This window comes from Parasteatoda tepidariorum, chromosome 12 (genome assembly GCF_982258835.1).
Source record: "Parasteatoda tepidariorum strain Cologne lab strain chromosome 12, Ptep-v5.0, whole genome shotgun sequence".
Taxonomy (NCBI): domain Eukaryota; kingdom Metazoa; phylum Arthropoda; class Arachnida; order Araneae; family Theridiidae; genus Parasteatoda; species Parasteatoda tepidariorum.
This window is the reverse complement of record NC_141766.1, coordinates 8018682-8037658: the sequence shown is the minus strand read 5'-3', so window position 1 is coordinate 8037658 and position 18977 is coordinate 8018682. Positions and strand designations below refer to the sequence as shown.

The 18977-nt window shown below is 29.3% G+C and overlaps 1 protein-coding gene across 7 annotated transcripts in view; it reads left to right on the top strand.

Annotated features, from left to right (window-relative positions):
• LOC107443783 (plexin-A2) overlaps positions 1-18977 on the top strand; it is a 285630-nt gene that overhangs the window by 28948 nt on the left and 237705 nt on the right. Inside the window, exon 1 of one of the 7 annotated variants that reach the window (XM_087155763.1) lies at positions 1814-1994. The exons of the other annotated variants lie outside the window; for them this stretch is intronic. The gene's annotated coding sequence lies outside the window, so the exon portion shown is untranslated. Of the gene's footprint in view, positions 1-1813; positions 1995-18977 lie in introns of those variants that run through there. 7 annotated transcript variants of the gene reach the window in all.

The following is an 18977-nucleotide window of genomic DNA, read 5'->3' as shown; positions in this document are numbered from 1 at the left end:
TTTATTTTCTTTAATACCTCAATTCGTGTCAATATTAAATTTCGCTTTTCTTTTTTATCTTTTATAACGCATATATATTTGCAAATAAAGTCTTATAATTTTTTTTTTTAATATACTCAATTTAGATTTTAATGTTGACGTTTCACGAAACAATTATGGCAAAAATATGAGTTAAAAATTTATAAAGATTGAAATTTTGTTTAAATTTTTTTATCCACTTTTCATTTGCCTATGCATTTTTATATTTGCCTTTGTATTGAAATAGAAAAAAAGTAAACTAAAAGTGAGAAGAACAATTTTTTTTCTTACTTCACAAGTCACTATTTAATTTATTCTCGTTTAATAATATTATCTATCCACTCTTAAAGAAACATATTATATATTGATTTAAAACCGTTTTTTTTTTTTTATTGCTAGGAGAAAAAAAGAATTCCTTACAAAAATCTTATAAACTATTGTTTAAAACATGATAGAATGGTTTTTGCGAAAAGTCTTTTTGAAAAAATAATGTTGTATATATATTTGTATTTTTTTATCTATAATAACCAACAATGATCATCTGAATCGACAATTCACAAAAAGGTGAATTATTACGTACATTGTGACAAAAATATTTTTTTCTCTCCAGCTTTTGTGTACTTACAAGCAGTTTCACCAAGGAAATTAAAAAAAGAACCCAGTTTATGTGTCATAAAACTTAAGCTTTTAATCAATATATACTGTCTTTCTGAAAAGCTTTACAACGGACATATAGCTTTATACTTTATATTGATCAGCTATTAAATTAAACTTTTCTTTTTAAAAAATTGCAATTTTCGCTATATTTTCTCATCTAAATAAAAATCATTTACAGAATCTAAGTTATTCATGTTTGTTGGCGAAAACATAACAGCCCAGAAATTACTTTCTTTTGGATATTTTGCAATTTTTTATACAGATGGCGTTACTAAAAGCGATCGAAATTTAACCTAACGGCGGTAACTCTTCTAGACTTAGAAATTTTAGGTCTTTACTAATTTCTGGGTCCTTTTTTACTAAAGTCCCTATTTAAAATAGCTCTTTTTCTATTTATTACATTTACCTGGAACGCGGTTTAACTTAGTTTATCGCGTCCCCACTACGCTTTCTGACATACTTGATGCTTTATAACGCGTAAGTGGAATCTCTGTAACACTTGTATGTAACTTGTATGCAACACTGAACAACTGTTAAAAAACTCAATCATCAAAAAAGCATGCAATTTCTAATAATGACAGGTGCACTTTATTTTAACTAACACTTTTACGTGCGTTTCAAGCAGTTCAAACCGTTTGCAAAAACTTTTATTTCAAAATTCTTTTTCGTTTAATATATCTATCTTTCTGAAAGCTAAAAATCTTTTGTTTCAGTATCAGTGATCGAAATTCGATTCTATCGCTTGCTTTTTTCCCCACCATTTCCTTTCATTTCCACCCCCACCGAGTATGGAAATGACTTTGGAATTGCTGATGCAAGATCAAACACGTAGCAAATCCCCTTTGCAAAACAGTGAAAGAACTAGCGCTTTTGTGTCTTGGATGGCAGCTTTTTGCTTTTGTTTTGCCACGACGCATTTTGTTTTTGTTTTTTTTGCCCCTCACCCTTCTACTTCTTCACACGTGAAAATCCTCGTGCACCATTACTTACCTCGTATTGGAACTTATCCAACTCCAGAAGTCCTGGAGACATGACACCCCATCCACAAATAAAGATAGGAAGCCAAAGAAGAAAAAAAATAAGTTCCACAGCTGAGAGGAAAAAGAATGGACTTGACGCTGTTTGCCAGATGCCCCTACCCCACTCATATCTACGAAATCGTAGCGTGTCACCCCCTCATACTGCCCTATAATGGAACTCGAAACTATAGGACGCAAGCTGACGCATCAGTCGCTCGGTTTTCAAATATTGTTCCCCAAGTTTTTTGATTGGTGAATGATCAGGAAAAGTTTGATTTATTTTTCTTTATTCTATTGCAGGTAGTGTCTTGGAAGGTTGCCTTTTCTAAGAATTGTTTTATAAGAATGTATACCTTATAGTGGACTATTTCATTATATTTAATCAGTGTCACTATATTTATATTATGTTATATATTATAGGTATATTTATTTAATGTGGGTTAAGGTTTTATTTATTATGCATTCAGAAGACATATAAGTTTCTAAACCTTGTTTTTTTATTTATTAAGTTCTATTCTAAATCTTGTATTTTTATTTATTAATTAATTTTTACTGTTTATTGTATTAACTATTTAAGGTACTTTTCAGTTATTGCATTTGTCAATATTTTTGTTACACAAAAAAATTATCGACACTAACATTAATATCGTATTCAGTAACTATCATTTGGTTAATATTCGCGATGTTTATCGATAATTGTGATATTAACGCATTCGATAGCTATAGTCAAAAATGATCTCGGTATTATAGTATTCAATATTCAAAACAATATATTTTTAATATTCAATGTACTTAAATCAATGCATGTTATGATTAAGATGTAATTATTCTTATGATTAAAAAAAATTGATGCTTTTTACAAATTTATTTCATAATTAATTAATTTAGGAAAGCGTTAATTCATTCTTAAAAAGTTGAGAAATTATTGTTAAAAAGAATTCATGCAACTTTTTATTCTCTATTACTCCTGTTTTTATAAATGATTATCTTTTATTAAATGTTAATATTGAAGAATTTATTCAGATATCTCTTTTATTAGAAAAATTTTTTTTTGACTTAACTGATTCAATCCTATACAAACTAATTTTTTAATTCTTATTCCAAAATTAATCTTTTAACAAGTCTCAATAATTTCATTATGGCACTCTTAACATTTAACAGTTGCATCGTTTCCTAAAATTAAAACAGTTCTTTTAAGTCTCAATAATTTCATTATGGCGCTTTTAACATTTAACAGTTGCATCGTTTCCTAAAATTAAAACAGTTCTTTCCATTAATCGAAAACAAAATTGCTGCTATACAAATATGCCTTATATGCTGAATAGCAGACGACCTTTTTAAAAAATAATTTTAACATATTTGCACTATTAAAATTGCAGACAAGATTTTGTAAAAATTAAACTATATTATCTCTGCTGATTTTATTATACCATATTCTTTTAATATTAATTATAATCACATTTATTTATAACGACGTTAATTTACGTAACTTTTTTAATAATTGAGATGCATCTGACGTAAGTCAAAACAACTTATTCCACTTTGTATTCGTTTTCGCAAATGACTCTAACCGCAAGAATTTTTAAAAAGATGCTTTTAACACTTACTTAACAATATTTTTCTTTTAAAAGTAAAGCCCTTCTCATAAACGAAGAATAAAAATACCGCCCAAACGCGCCAATTACACCTTGTCCGTGATTAGGAAGCAGACGACCTTTTGTAAAAGTTTGTTTAGTTCAGAGGGCGCAGTTGACATCTTCCAAGTTTCAACAGCTTAGTTTGGTAACACCATTATAAACAACATTTATGAGTGTTGTAGATTTTGTGAAGGCTTTTGTTGTTTTAGATGTTTTGTCTTCAGTTCACTTTTAAATACTTAATTTACCAAAGAATCAAAAGATAATTTTCGATGATATGATAATCGCCTGTCTTGTTCGGATATATAAACTTCGGTTAATTTAACTAATGGTGTTTAAAATAATAATTAAAATTTCATCTTTATTGTTCTTTCTACTAATTTTTAATGCATTATAAATGGAGAAATATAAAAATTATTTTTATTTTTTTTAGAATTTGATATAATTCTTTAATTTGTTTTCAAAACTCATTAACTTTTATGAAAATAGTTTTTTCTGTTCATTTGCTTGTGATTTTTATTATTTGGATTATTCTATTAACATTAATTTGCATTCAAATTCAGGAATATATATTAAATTATTAAACTTATTTCAATTTTTCTTCTTCAATGCATGTTTAGTTTAGCTGTTTAACTATTTTTCCTTATATATTTAACTGTTTTCTGAGCTAGTTTTTTTTGGCTAAAAACTTTTTTTATTATTTTAAATCAGTACCTATGTACAATGAAAACTTCATTAAATAGTATATTTTTATGTTCACTATTACATACTTTAATAAATATTCTCGGAGAAGATTACATGGCTTTACTACATAAAATTTTGAAATTTTTTTCATTCATTTATGATAGTTTCAGTTACAGATTAAATGATTATTTTTTCATTTTTACTTTACTTAATTTTTAAAAAGTTTTTTTACGAAAATAAACTTACGATTTGTAGAACTTTTTTTACGAAAATGAACTTAAAATTATGAACACACCAAAGTGAAAATAAAAAAAATTCGTAAATAGCAAATGAGTGTGAAAACCATTTTGCTAAAAGAAGAATAAAATAAAAGCTTAAATTAAAAATAGAATCGAAAAGAATACATCGAAATTGCTGCTTCCATGCAACAATAAGTGTATAAATAACTAACTCATAGTACGAATTAATTTTAAAACTTTATTTTAATTAATTGTGAAATTAACATATTTATGTACATTTAAGCGGCAGAAATTCTTTAATTGCTTGATTCACTTACAGAATAAATTTAGCATAACAAATCAGATTCCTAAATTCATTTAGATATAATTAATATATAATACAGTAGGATCGTAAACTAAAATTCTTTCTCACAAAACCATGAGAATCTTAAGATAAAAAGTTAAGTGACTATTTTTACGATGTTTTTGTGAGGGTAAATTCACCAAGAAATTAGCATGTTAGTCATGAAGATTTTTCTTATCGCCTTTAAAACCGGGTTATCAATTGTTTAATTTCCATTTCGCCCTCTTGCGTGATTTCGTTGTAACTGAGAAGTCGTAAAAGTATGAATGATTTTTTTTTATTTATTTGGAATTAAATTTTAGCTGCTTAACTTTATTCGTATTCTTTTTATAAACAAGAAAATGAATTAATGCTAGCGGAAATTAATCTCTATTATATTATAATAAGATAAAAAAAGAATAAAAAAATAACGAATAAAAGGTTTCGGTGGTTCATGTATCGTTTGCTTTAGCGTGGTTGGTTTAGTGAATAACAATTTTTTTTTTCTTCTGATCTTTTGAATACTGTTGCAGTGATGATTCTCCACGTTGTTTACAATCAAAGTGGAACGTTTGAATTTTTTTGAAGAGCGTTATGAATGCCTTTCATTTTTTTCCCTCGTTTTTGCTCCGCGAGGCAAAAGCAATAGTGCATTTGTGGTCGAGGATTGTGTTCTTTTTCATAATATTTTACCGTTTCGTTTCAGTAGCTTAGAACAGGAATTCGAATTTCATGTACATTCTCTCTGAAATAAAACTCATATAATGACGATTCTGAAAATCTACAGCGGTATTTCAACCATTTTGTCGAGATTTCATGTTTTTTTTTTTTCCCCGACAGAGCGTTAACTTAAACATTTGACGAAATTTTCTAATTAGATGTGTTTATCGATATGTAGTATAAAGCTTACCGCTTTTGACGCAATTCGTGTCCTCAAATAATTAGTTTAATTATTTCCTTGATTGGATGTTCGCTCAATGCATTTCGTAGGAAATGATTTTATCCAAATCAGAAAATTTCGTGAATTTTGAAAATCGATTTTTTGCAGTGCATTACTTTAAGTGTAAGATTCGATTAATTTTTGAAGCAAAGCAACTTGTTAATTTTGGTATTCGAGAGATTTCATAGCACTTCCTAGTTAAAACCTAATGCGTTTGACGAAATTCGCGTCGTCAAACATGCGAAGATAATTTTTTCTTTAATTAGACAAAACGTTCGCTCGATAAATTTCCAAAAAACGGTTTCGTCAAAAACAGAGAAAATTTTGAGTATACATTTTTTTTTTTTTTTTTTTTGCTGCCCGTTGCTTTAAACATAAGTTACAACTAATTTTTAAAGCAAAACATTATATTAATTTTATTCGTTTGAAAAAATACTTGAGTTAAAGAGTTAAATAATTGTGAAACAACGATTAAGGTGAATCGCGTGATTTAAAACAATCATTTAGCTACGTGCTTTTTTTCAAAACGTGTTAAATTAGCTGAAATTAAATTTTCTGACTTGTTGTTGCTATAGAAACCTTGGTGCATTTTAATTGGTTTAATTTGATAAGAGTTTGCTTTCTTATATCATTGAGCTTTACTTTAAAATTCTGGAAACTAGTCACCATTTGAACTATAAATTCTTAGACACAATAGTTGTTATTTAATTTATTAAAACAAAAAAGCGCAAAAATTTCTTTTACGTCTTTCAGTTAATATTTGAATTTTAAGAAGCTTAGTAATTTTAATTCTGTAACATTTAAAAGAAAAAACCAAAATAATATAATTGAAACTCGAAAAGAAAATGTCTTCTTTAAGTTTTATTTCAATGATATAATTATAAATAACCCTCGTATGTTTATTTAATTAATTTGTATTATATTCACCTGGTTTAATTCATTTTTTCTTCATGTATAGTTATTTAAAAATATTGTGCACATAACGTAAAATAACAGCGTAAGACATAAAACAAATAAAACTTGACCGAAATATTTTTTCTTTAATTTCTTTTTTCAGTGGTGTTATCAAAGAAAAACTATTTTTTAACAGGCTTCAGTGCCTTTATTGATTTTAACGTCTGACGCTCGTATGTTCATTTAATTAATTTGCACTATACTCAACTGGTTCAGTTTAAATATTTTTTTTTCATTCATAGTTATCTAAAAATGTTTTACAGAGAACGTAAAATAACAGATTAAGAAATTTAAAAAAAAAAAAAAAAATTAATAATTAAAACTTGAAGGAAATTTTTTTTTTAAATTTTTATTTGTGCTATTAATGAAAACTACATTTTCAAAACAATTCTAAACATCGTGACAGATTTTAAATTTAGACACTCGTATGTGTATTCATATAATATGTACTATTCTCTTAAAAAAATAATAACTAAGAGTTTTTTTTTCTTTTTTTCATTTACAGTTATCTGAAAAATATTGTTCAGATTAACTTGAAATAATTATGTAAGAAATTACAAAAATGATAAACAAAATTCAAAAAGAAAATTTTTTTTCTTTAAATTTTTCAATGGTGTTTTTAACTAATTATTTTTTTAAAAAAATTGACAGATTTTGAGACCCAACGCTCGTATGTGTATTTAATTAAATTGCAGTAAGTTCGTCTGGTTTAATTCAAACAGAAATATGTTTTTTGTTATATGTAGTTAGCTGAAAAATATTGTACAGATAACTTAAAATAACAAAGTTAGAAATTACAAGAAATAATAATTTTTTTTCAGTTGTGTTATTAATTATTAACTAGTTTTTTAAATACGTTTCTTCAAGACTTTGACTGAATTTGACATCCAACGCTCGTATGTGTATTTAATTAATCTGTACTATACTCATCTAGTTTAATTAAAAATAATAATAAATACGGCATTATATTCTCGCAAATAGGTAAGTCATATTGAAACTTATTTGCATTTGAATAAGCGTAAACCAAACTCTTTCAGAACTAATTTATTCTTCTTTAGCAGCTCTATAGGCACATAAATGAATTAAGTTACACCATTGAATGACTTTTTAATCAACCCCCAATCGGGTTGTCCAACATAATAGTTACAAAAAGGAGTTACCCTAACAAAGTTACATTTATTTTTAGCTCAAAACTAGTTGGGAGTCTTTTTAATCTGTCACCATCCATGAAGTAGTCATCCATCATTTGTGAATATAATAAAATATGGCATTTGTAAACGGTATAACAGTTAACGTTGTATGAAACAAATGCCATATTTATAAATATGAGTTTAATAGTTATTAAAAAATCATTGTAACAGAAACTTGTGACCTTTTTTCTTAATGTTTTGTAACATTGCATTATATCCATAGGTGTAAACGTTAATTTATTTTTTAAATTTCATATGCCTCATTTCATTGCAATTTTAGCAATTTTTTTATATATAAATTAATAGAGTTTTATCTAGTTATAAAACTTATGTTTTGTAATATTTTCATTGACGCTTTTAACACTCAAAAAGCTTTTCTGGGAGTACATTTTCATAATCAAGATAATTACTTTATGTTTTTAAACATATAAATTAAACGTTGAGCCATGATATGGTGAAAACTTGCTACGCCGGATCCAATTTAGGTATGAAGCAGTTTATTTAAAAACACTTATACTGTCAAAATCGTAAAAAATATCTTCATAAGAACATCAGAAGTGTAATTAAAAATTCCTATTTTGCTGAAGTTACAATAGAAATGTCAAATGTCAGGGGAAAAAATTCTTTTTTCTAAAGTGTTTCTGGAAAATTTTAAAAAAATTAAACACTTGGACAAAAAAAGATCTTTTACCAAGGAATGTAAAAAAAAAAGAAGCTTCAGTTTGAATGTGCCTTAAATTCAAAGTAAAACTTGAGTTTTGGGTTATCTTGCTGAGATGAGACAAAATGCTTAAATATTTCAAACACAAATATTTAACTTAGTCGCAATTTGGCGTGATTTTTCCACCTAAAGGAAAAGTAGGAAAATCTATAAATAATTCTCAATTTTAGCATGGCTTATGAGTTTAAACAATGCAGCTTTAAAGTATCTTTTAAAACATTAAAACGCAGTCGCTTTTCATTTTCAAAAAAACTTCGGTTTCTTTTTATATTGATTTTTATAACAAGCATAAAGGGCGCTATCTTAAGATGGACAGAACTTAACTTAGCATACATGAATTATATTTTCAAGCTGGCAACAGTTATAAAAATAGCATATGTTTCTCGAAGATGCGTTATTTTATTTGACGACAGGGCATTTGAAGTTCAAACAGTCTGGATAATAATTTTTTAAAAAAGAATGCAGTTGAAACGAATATAAATGCCTCCTTGCATTGATGATGATAGCTATGAACTCTTAAAACAATATATAGTACTTAAGAAAATAATTCTAGAGACTCATAATAACTTTCATTTAAGAAAGAATGAAAAAAAGCAACAGTAGTTTTATGTGAATGCAACGGCAGATAATCATAAATTTCTTTCTTAAATAAAGATAAATGTCATAGCACGAGAGGTCTAATTTACGATTATGTATTTTCTCTTCCATAGTCTCATCGTTTAAATAAGGAACTATAGTCTTAGATGTTATCTATTTACTTTGAATAAATGGTCAAAAATAACGGACAGACAACTTATCCCATGGTCTGTCTTACATAGGTTTCTTCTTATGTTACAGTTGCTCGGTCAGTGTGTCCAGTACTATCAAATGAATATCATACCCGACTGGAATAGTAATTGGAAGAGATCGGAAATTCGAAACCGGACACTGATCCAGTTAGAAGATGACTTCAAGATAGGCCGGATAGGAAAATGTCTGGATAGTTTCTGCCTCAAATTCTCCTGCCAGCTTTACAGGATAGAAAGCATATGTTGGCAAAACGCCAAAAAATGGATATCCAGTGAGAAGTTATTATATATGACACGATCGAGATTTTTGTGAATTTTTTTCATTAATTTTTTTTCCTTCGCGTTGTGGGCTTCCGCGTTAGCAAGAAGTGCCAATCTGAATAATGGAATTTTATAGCCGCGTTGAAAGTGGGGAAAGGGAGGGTCTGGAAGTTTGCGAATAAGCGATGATTAGAATCTGGAGGGACGCGAGATTTTCTTTAATATCGAATGCGTGTGAAGAGATTGCGGGAACGTAAGGACTGAATTATCTACAAAATTGAAAGAAATATTCCTTTGAAATCTGCGTGTATTTTCCAATACATTTCACGTCAATTATAATAAAAAAGGGAAAATTCTATTTTTGTATAGAATAACTTCTTATTTTGCCATTTTCAAAAATGTTATTTAGTAATTATCGACGAAATTAAATATATTAAGTATTTGTTTTACATTGAGTTCCATTATACAGAAAAATCAATAAATAAGATGATATATGTAGTAATAGAAAAAATTTCGAAACCAAAACTTTCTTACGAAAATATTAATTTTTTGGTCAGTTTTAGGAAAAGTTTCGAAAAAACTTTTCATTACACTTCTAAATTGGGTCAAAATATATAAATTAATGACCTATTTGAATTGTGGATAATTTACATTTATTAACAAGTAGAGTTAGTCTTATTTGCTGAGACTAGATTTACCTTTGTATGCACATGCTGATATGTGGATAAGCTCATCTGCTTTTCTCAAACGATTGCATCTTGAAACTTTGTTGCCCTTCTGCCTGATTGATGTTGTAGGTCATTATTTAATGATGTTAAAGCATCGTATAGTACGAAGAAAGGAATCATATTTTTTCAGTTTTGAATTTTATTGAGATCTGATTGTATTATGTTCCATTTAGGGAACACTTTATTCCAATCTTCTACAATTTCAAGTGATTTTTCTGCATGACTGCCATGCTATCGAAAACCCTCTCTTTATACATTATATAACCATTATCATGCTTCGAAAATATGTCAGGATCAATAATACTTTTTTTTTCCCTCGTGTATTCAATTAACTAATCACGCTAACTCATATTTTCTGCAAATATTGCCTGTTTTTTCGAAAATAAATAACTATCTTCTGCATTATTCTCCACAAAAAAAAAAAAAAAAAGCATTTTTTAAATTTATGTCACCAGATCATATAGATTACGTTGGATTTTTCCATAGATTATAATGATACTTTCCCATAAAAGGAATGTTGGGATTTGGCACAGATTTGTATTGCCATGAAAATATGAAAAAGCTACTCATTTTTGATGGCTCAAGCTATTTATGAAGGGATTCTGAAAGAGAATTGGTTGCCAAAATATCCCTTACTTTAAGATCTTGATTTGTTCAAAAACATGACACCATTTAGATAGTTGGGGATTTTTAAGATATTCTTAATGAGTATATTTCCAAGAATTATCACCCATTAACTTCAGAAAATAATTTTTTAATTCGAATCTTGAATATTAATGGCTCTTTGTGAAAGAAGGATTTTCTACGTCTTGAAATTAATAAGATAGCTTGATTTTAAGCTTATAATTTAATATAGAAAGACTCCTATGAGACATTTTATATTTGTATATATTATTTTAAATTAGTCAAAAGAATATATGCTTAAAAAATATCAAAATTTTTTTTAAAAATTACTATTATTAATACGTTAAAAATGAAATGGTTTTCTTTATGATAAAATTTTAAATATATTTTTTTTAGATTTTTCTTCAACTCTCTTATTAGTCACATAAATAAATGATGAAGGTAGCGAAGTACTCTATAAATTCAATTTCTGCTGTTGAAAGAAGGGTATAGGCTCTCCTGGCAGAAACCATTCATTCATCCTAGGGCGCATCAATCTCTCGGCCCCCAAGAACTTTTGGGCCGGGGCAATAAATGTAATGGCGGAACTTCATTGTTGGACGGGCCAGTTATAACTCACCCTCTTTTTTTTATTGCCAATAAGGGACGACCCAAAACTGCCACCAAAAACATTTTCCAACTTTTAAAAATGAAGACGAATGCTCGAAGACCTTTGCAGAAATGGCCTAGGGAAAACGACACCAAGGGAGGAGGTTAGGGAGAGAGGAAAGAAGAAAACGAAAAAATATCTAGGAAAAATTAAAAAAAAAAAAAGTTGAAGCTGGATGAAGGATAAAAAATAATAATAAAAAAGACGAGAACAGGGGAGGGCGTAGAATTCGAACGTTCACGGAGCATTAGTCAATGGACTCCTTATCCTTCTTTGGCAGAACTCTACTGGGACAGACTGCCGATAAATCGAGAGAAAAATTTTCTATCCCCATCATAACGAGTGAAAAATCTGCACCGCCCTAGCATTTGGAATAGGGCGCTTTTTAATCGAATCCAACGACACAGGAATGTCCTATCCTTATGATGTGGAATTCCTCGTGTTCTTAACCCACCGATCGTCTTAAATTATGGCGCACCTCTGAGAAATTTACCGCTTGAATATGCACAACCCTACACCTGAATAATCCCCAATTCTCACTGGTCGTATGCATAGTGATATGACTTATCGACTGGTGAAAGATTTTCATTTGGCCGACCGGAGTTATCTCAGTATTTTTATAAGGATGTACATTTCTCTAGATAAGAGCTAGAGTGTATTCAAAATATAGATTTGTTGTCGAAGAAAGGTTATTAAATTATATCTTACTTGTGTAGGTATTACGTAGTATTTTTTTTCCGTTGTCTTATATCCAGCTTAATTTTCATTAATTTAGGCGTAAGTCACATAGACAATGATCTCGTTAAAGCGACGTGGTCGGTGGTTGGGCTTAATAACCTCCTAGTTGAATTTCCACATTGCATCCATAAAAAAAACATTCAGTTTAGACAAGAATTTACATTCTTAAAAAGCTATTGTTTCTTGGATTATGTTAATTTCCATTAGCAGGGCTGATTGTGTCCCGGAAAAAATCCGGATTTCCAGATTTTTCGCTAACCGTGATCCGGAAGTTTCCGGAGATCGAAGGTTAAGATGTTTAAAAAAATCATTGATCACAAAGGTTTCCGGAAATCAAATTTTCAAAGGAGGAACTTAAAAACTCAGTTTATTTTATTTGTTTGAAGGGAGAGCCAAATACTTTATAAGCTTATATTCAAGATTAATATTCATTTTTTTATCAGTAAATAGTTATTATAATCATAAACTCAACAAAGAAAGAGAATTTCAATTACTTCTCCAAGTCATCATTAGTATGTGTAAATGGTATAGGTATGTAAAAATTTTAAATATATTTTAAGTAAACTAAGAAGTATTGAGAAAAAAAAAAACCTTGATAGAAAAAAAAAATATTTTTTTTTTTCTTACTCAAGAAATTTTTCGGAATTTTGACTTGGGCTCACAATCACCCCTGCATTAGTTTAGTCATAGGCCACATAGTCAAGAATCTCGTTAAGACGACGTGGTCGGTGTTTTAACTAATAACCTCTTAGTGTAACTTCCACATTGCGCTCATATAAAATATCTTAGTTTCGACAAAAATGTACATTCTTAACACCTTGGATTTTTGACTAGATCTAACTCATGATCTCACATTCTTAACTGGTCATTTGAACTATGCTTCATTTGTTAATTCCTTCAAACTGCACCATAGGTATAACAAGATTAACAATTCAATCTAGCAGTTCTTGTTTTCGATATTGTAAATTTGAGATCTCTGCCCTTGCATTCTACTGCTCGCTCATACTTCACATAACTCAGTCATAAGTCACATAGACAATGATCTCGTTTAGGCGACGTGATCGGTTCTTGAACTAGTAACCTCCTCTTTTAACTTCTACATTGCACCCATAGAAAATCATTTAGTTTCGACAAAAATTTACATTCTTCAGCTGCTAATACATCTTTGACTTTTAACTGGATCTAGCTCATGATTTCACATTCTTAACTGGTGATGTAAATTATGCTTCATTTGTTAATTCCTCCAAAATGTAGCTTAGTTCTAACTACACCAACGATTCAATCTTGCAATTCACCTTTTCGATATTGTAAGTTTAAGATCTTAATTGCACTTGCATTCAAATGCTCGCTCATACTTCGTACATATATTCAATATGGGTAAATAGTGGTGATTATTCAGATCTTAATGACTCATGCATTTGTTCTGGAAAACTTTTTAGCTTATTAATTAGATGCCAGTCTGGCATCTGATTGTAATTAAAATTTCGTTATGTTTTGCTATTCTTGATACTTTTGAGTGAATCAGAAAATTGCAAGCCTGGTACGAAGTTAAGGTCTACCATTCTTATTCCTTTTGCCTAAACTGACTATTATCCATCAACTTTCAGCACAGTATGACTTATTTTTTTCAATACGCATTCGTCTTAGATCTAAACATCAAAAACACAGCATCTGTGTTATTTTCCTTTGTATAAGAAACCATGATTTTGAGTATAATGGGAAAAATGGAGAGCCATAGATAAGTAATAAAATGCCCATTAATATTGTAAAGACCATCTGAAATCTTATATTTATCAATATCGCAGTTTGTTATCTGAGTTTACAATCCAAAAATTACACTATCAAGTATAAGACAGTCTCGAAAAAGCTAAAATATTGTATCCAAGCCAGTAAAAAGTTGACAATCAATTTATTCTGTTGTTTTTACTCAGAAAACTCTTGCCAAGCTACTAAAACACGAGAACTGGACATCTGCCCATTTTTTATAGTGACGGGGCCTTGCAGTTTGGGATAGGGCTGTAAAATATTTATCTACATCGGGCAGAATTCTAGACAAGAGAATAAAGGAACACTTTTAAATTTTAAATCATTGGGAGTTTTATCGCTATCTTCTGCTTCCCTTGGAAATTTCATCGCTGAAGTAAAATTCGTATTCTGAGTGAAGCTAGATTTCATTTTTATTTATTAAACTGTTATGATTCAATTTTATGATTCATTTATCTTAAAATTGAAATATTATGAAAATTGCTGGATTTATTTAAGCGTTTAATGGCCTCTTAAAATTTTTTGGATTGATTGAACTGTAAGGAAATGACCTTATTACTTTGCGTAAAAAATAACTATTATATAGTATTTATTCATTCTGACTTGTATAATACCCTACAGTCGTTTCATATATGTAATATTATTATTTTTTTTTAATAATTTAAAAGTTTTCTTTATTAGCGAAAATAAGTAACATTTTCTGTATAATGGCTACGCCACTCAGAACATACGTGAACATGCTGCATGCAAAGTGAAAACGCTAAATCTCTCTAATTTAACACGTTGAATGCCACGTCAGTATCGGTGATTTACACCGATCATTTCGTTAAGGCCGCGTCAGTCACCGGTCGGGTGTCTAAGTGGCCTAAATGGAAAGCTCAAAAATATGATATTAAACTAAAATGCAGTTGTTTTAAGTAATGACTGAGAATTTTTTTAATTTTCATTTATTAAAATCAATTTTTATTTATTTCGCTCGAAGCAAGTATGCGTGGCTTAACTAGATTTCCTTAAAATACGTGTGGCAGCCAATTTTTTTAAATCTATATTAAACACTAAGTAAGTGTGTATATTTTTGACTAATATAATTAATTACGTCATTCGTACTAGTTAGTTTAGTCAGATGTTACGTAATTATACGATGATTTTTTTTTTCATGAAGCCTTTTATTACAAATCTTAAAAGATTTATTAATGATCTTTGGATTTTTGGGATCGGTATGTTCTAAGAAACAACCATTAGTGCCGGATGAAAAACTACCCTCAAAGATGTTGCGATCGCGTGGCACGATGCACTAAGATGGAACGTGGCTTTTGGTGTATAATTTTTTAATTCCACCGTATTGTTTCCAAAAATGAATGTGTTTTCATCATTACAGCCACGATCAAGGGTCGGAAAAGTTGACTTCAAAGATACCAATCAAAGCTCTACAGAGAATTTTAGTCGCAGCTGATTTAGGATCTGATTAGATAAGAATGTAGATATATATCTTCAGTTCTTTATAATTTTCAGGGTGAGAACCTTTCTTGTGAAGAAAAGATGCGCTGATCAGCACTAATGTGCTGCTTTTAAAGCCTAATTGTCTTATAAAATGTTGCAAAAATGCCTGATTCTAGGCGTGATTTGATCTTGTGTGAAGATATGACTATATTATGCTTTATTGCCACGTTTTAGACCATAATAGCTGTGAAGATAGTATTTTGAAAATGATGAAGAGAACGTGTTATGAAAAATTTATTAGAATGTGTATATTTTGTATGCATTATTATTTAAAAAAGTAAAAAACTATTTACATCTGGTAATTTCTTTTCAAAACACTTTTACCTCAAGAAATAAGTGTATTCAGAAGAGATCAATAAAAGTAATATTTAGAATCGATCAATCAATCTGGAATTAATTACATTTAGCAGGGATGAGAAACTCAGTTTACTTTAACTCAGAAATGTGATTTTTTTTTTTACACGAATGTGGGATCTTTATATGAATATGACTATCACAATACATTTCATTTTACGGGAATTAGCCAGTTAAATTTTTCTATAAAATGTCCACAAGTGCTCTGTAAATTATTAGTACGTTTTGAGATGATACCAAAATATAGATTAAATGCATCCTCTTGAATTTTATATGTATTTTCTTTTTTACCAAGTAAAATATCTGTTTGAAACAGTTTACGACCAAAAATTTTTATTTTTATTTTGTTATCATTTTTATAAAATTAAAACAATTTTTAAAAAAAATTAAAATTGGGGATTATTTTTAACAAAAGTGTGGTTTATGTTTGATATGCTCGATATTATTGTCGAATTTTTATAGAGTGTGCAAATGCAAAATATGATTAAAACTTCTTTACGAACCAGCGAGATATCTTTTCTTCTTTCAATCTTAAAATAAACGTAACGGAAAATTTGTAAGGATGGAATTTTCACTTAAAAATTACAGTAAAATAACCCATCTGTCTATCCAATTACCCGTAAAGTTAACGATTTGGAACATTTCTTTACCTTCACGGTTTTGAAGCCGTTTACGACTGGTATGGTTAAAACACCGTGCATACAAAACTATTCAGTTTTGTAACTATACTACTAGTAAGGGACCAAGACCGTAAAAAGGAAATTTAACTGGACATACGAGTTAAGTTATATTAAGTTTATCGTTAGGTTATGGACATTAGAGTTAGATTGTAGCTGGTATTCAGCCGGTCATGAGATTGACGTATTAGTCCTCTCGGCTTCATAAGTTGTTTACCACACTCGCTTATTACTATAAGATTATCAGACATTCGCTGTTGTGTTTGGTGTCTGGTGATGGAAAATAAAAATATGAATACACAGTCCTTATCACAAGGTTTAGCATCCAACCATCGTAGAACGTGCGTTCGATTCCCATAAGCTGTGGACCTTGTTAATTCAATTAATCTTGTTTGAATACCATTTTTTACGGTTATTTAACTGTTTTAATTTAATATGATTAAATAAATTGTTATTTAACCTTTTTTTTCTGTGAAATGTTTAACAGTGCACGTGTTAAATTATACAAATAACTTATTGGTGTATGTCAGCTTAAGTTTATGTTTCATCAGTGAATTTAAATAGTGTATATTTCCTTTAAATTTGAAACTAATTATTTGTATGTTGACTGTCTCCTAGATTAAATCACAAGATTTAGTTAGTTCAGCTGCATGTGGGAGATATTTCATCAAGACTGTTCGTCACAGAGATATCTCTTGTAAGCTTTTAGGATTAGTCTGTTCCTTTGATTAATGATCATACTCTGACTACAGACTTTACTCAAATTCTAATTAATTCCTTATCCGATAGCTAATTTGCAATCAGAAATTGCTGTGCATTTAATATTTGTTTACAGTTGTATTATATTAAGATACATCTTGAGGTAAATATTAACTAGTGTGTCATATAGTTTTCAATTTAGGATTAAATGTAAACACACCGTGTGCTTACCTGTAGTAATGTGAAGAGTCGAGTAGTTATATGTAAAATGGGAGCCTTCTAAAGCCACCGAATAAGTTATTTTTTCCAAAGATATTCGCTAAGTAATTGTTGCTAAGAGACATCTGCCCTCTTTGAATTTTAAGTTAAATTTTTAATTTGTGCTTTTTGGATATTTTTTTATACTTAAAGTTTTGCTGAAATAGAATTATTAGACAGCACAATGCCTTTCTAAAAAAGGGTCGAAAATAAAGAGGTCGCTTTATTTGATTAGGATAAATACTTGATGATTTTTAGAAATTCCATGGAATTTTTTTATATTAAGTAATAAAATGATGTGACGTGTAGTTTTGAGTAAGTAATTTAAAATTAAGCGTTTCTCTGTTTTTAGATTCTTTAACTGTATACTATTTAACTATTTTTCAAAAACTGTTGATTTTAGAATTGTCTTGGTGTAATTTTGTCCAAAAAAAAAATGACTAAAGAATCTAAAATACCACACGCTTTATGCATCATTATTAAAAGCATATTTAGAATCCCCCTCCCCCGCCTCTGCCCCTTTGACAGTTGAGTTCCATTGAGAGAGGAAGGGCCTCTTAAAAGCAAAGAATGAGGTATAAAAAATCTATTTTTCGAAAAGAAACGCCTCATTAAATCGTTTTTGAATACATTACATCCGTGTACTATACGAACGTTCCATCATATAACAAGGTACGCACTGTTTTGTTTGGTATTAATTTTAATGAATGAATAAGGTCTAACAGACGAAAAGCTACTGACTTTGTAAATTGTTGTGAGGATAACAAAATATTCGAATAGTATCTGAAAGGTTTCGTTCACAAACCTCGAGGCGAGAATTTTTTTTCCGTCCATATAATGTTAAATTACGATGAAACAGCATCATTAGCTCTTGTGGTAACAAACATACCTTCTGTAACTGTTATCCTTTTTTCGTGTAAGAATTCAAATCACAGCGAAGAATGAAGCCTGGGGCTAATATCGAAACAATTAACAGGGCAACGAAGTTAACTTGTTTACAGTGCAAAGAACAGTAAAACTGTCTCCGCCATAGTCTGAAGGACTGAGAATGAAAATAAATTAGTTGAAGATAAAGTGGAGAAAAAAAAATTAAACTTTCTTCTTTAAGAACTTCAGAATAATTCTGGGCATTAGTTTTTCAATCATTTTTGCATCGCCATTTTATTTCCTTCGTTAGAATCGTGATGCAATATTCTATTTTTGGTAGAGATGTTCTCCAATCTTCATTATCCGTATCGTGAAGTGATTTAAAACCTTTTGTCTTGTCAAATGTTGTTAAGTGTGATTGATTTTATTTGCTGGATGAATTGAAGTGTTCAACCTCATCTTATTTTTGTGATGGAAGGTCTGTTGTAGTCGATGCTACCGATTATTATAATCATCAGTTTCAAAATCGGAAGCGATTTTGTTGTTCTCTTCGATTTCGGAAATCACTTTGATAACTCATCTTTAAATCTCCAGTTCAGGTCATCATAGCGTTTGTTTTTGTACTATCAAATGTGATAGAAAATTACAATAAGTGCTGTTTATTACAAAATCTGTTCCATTCACGTTGT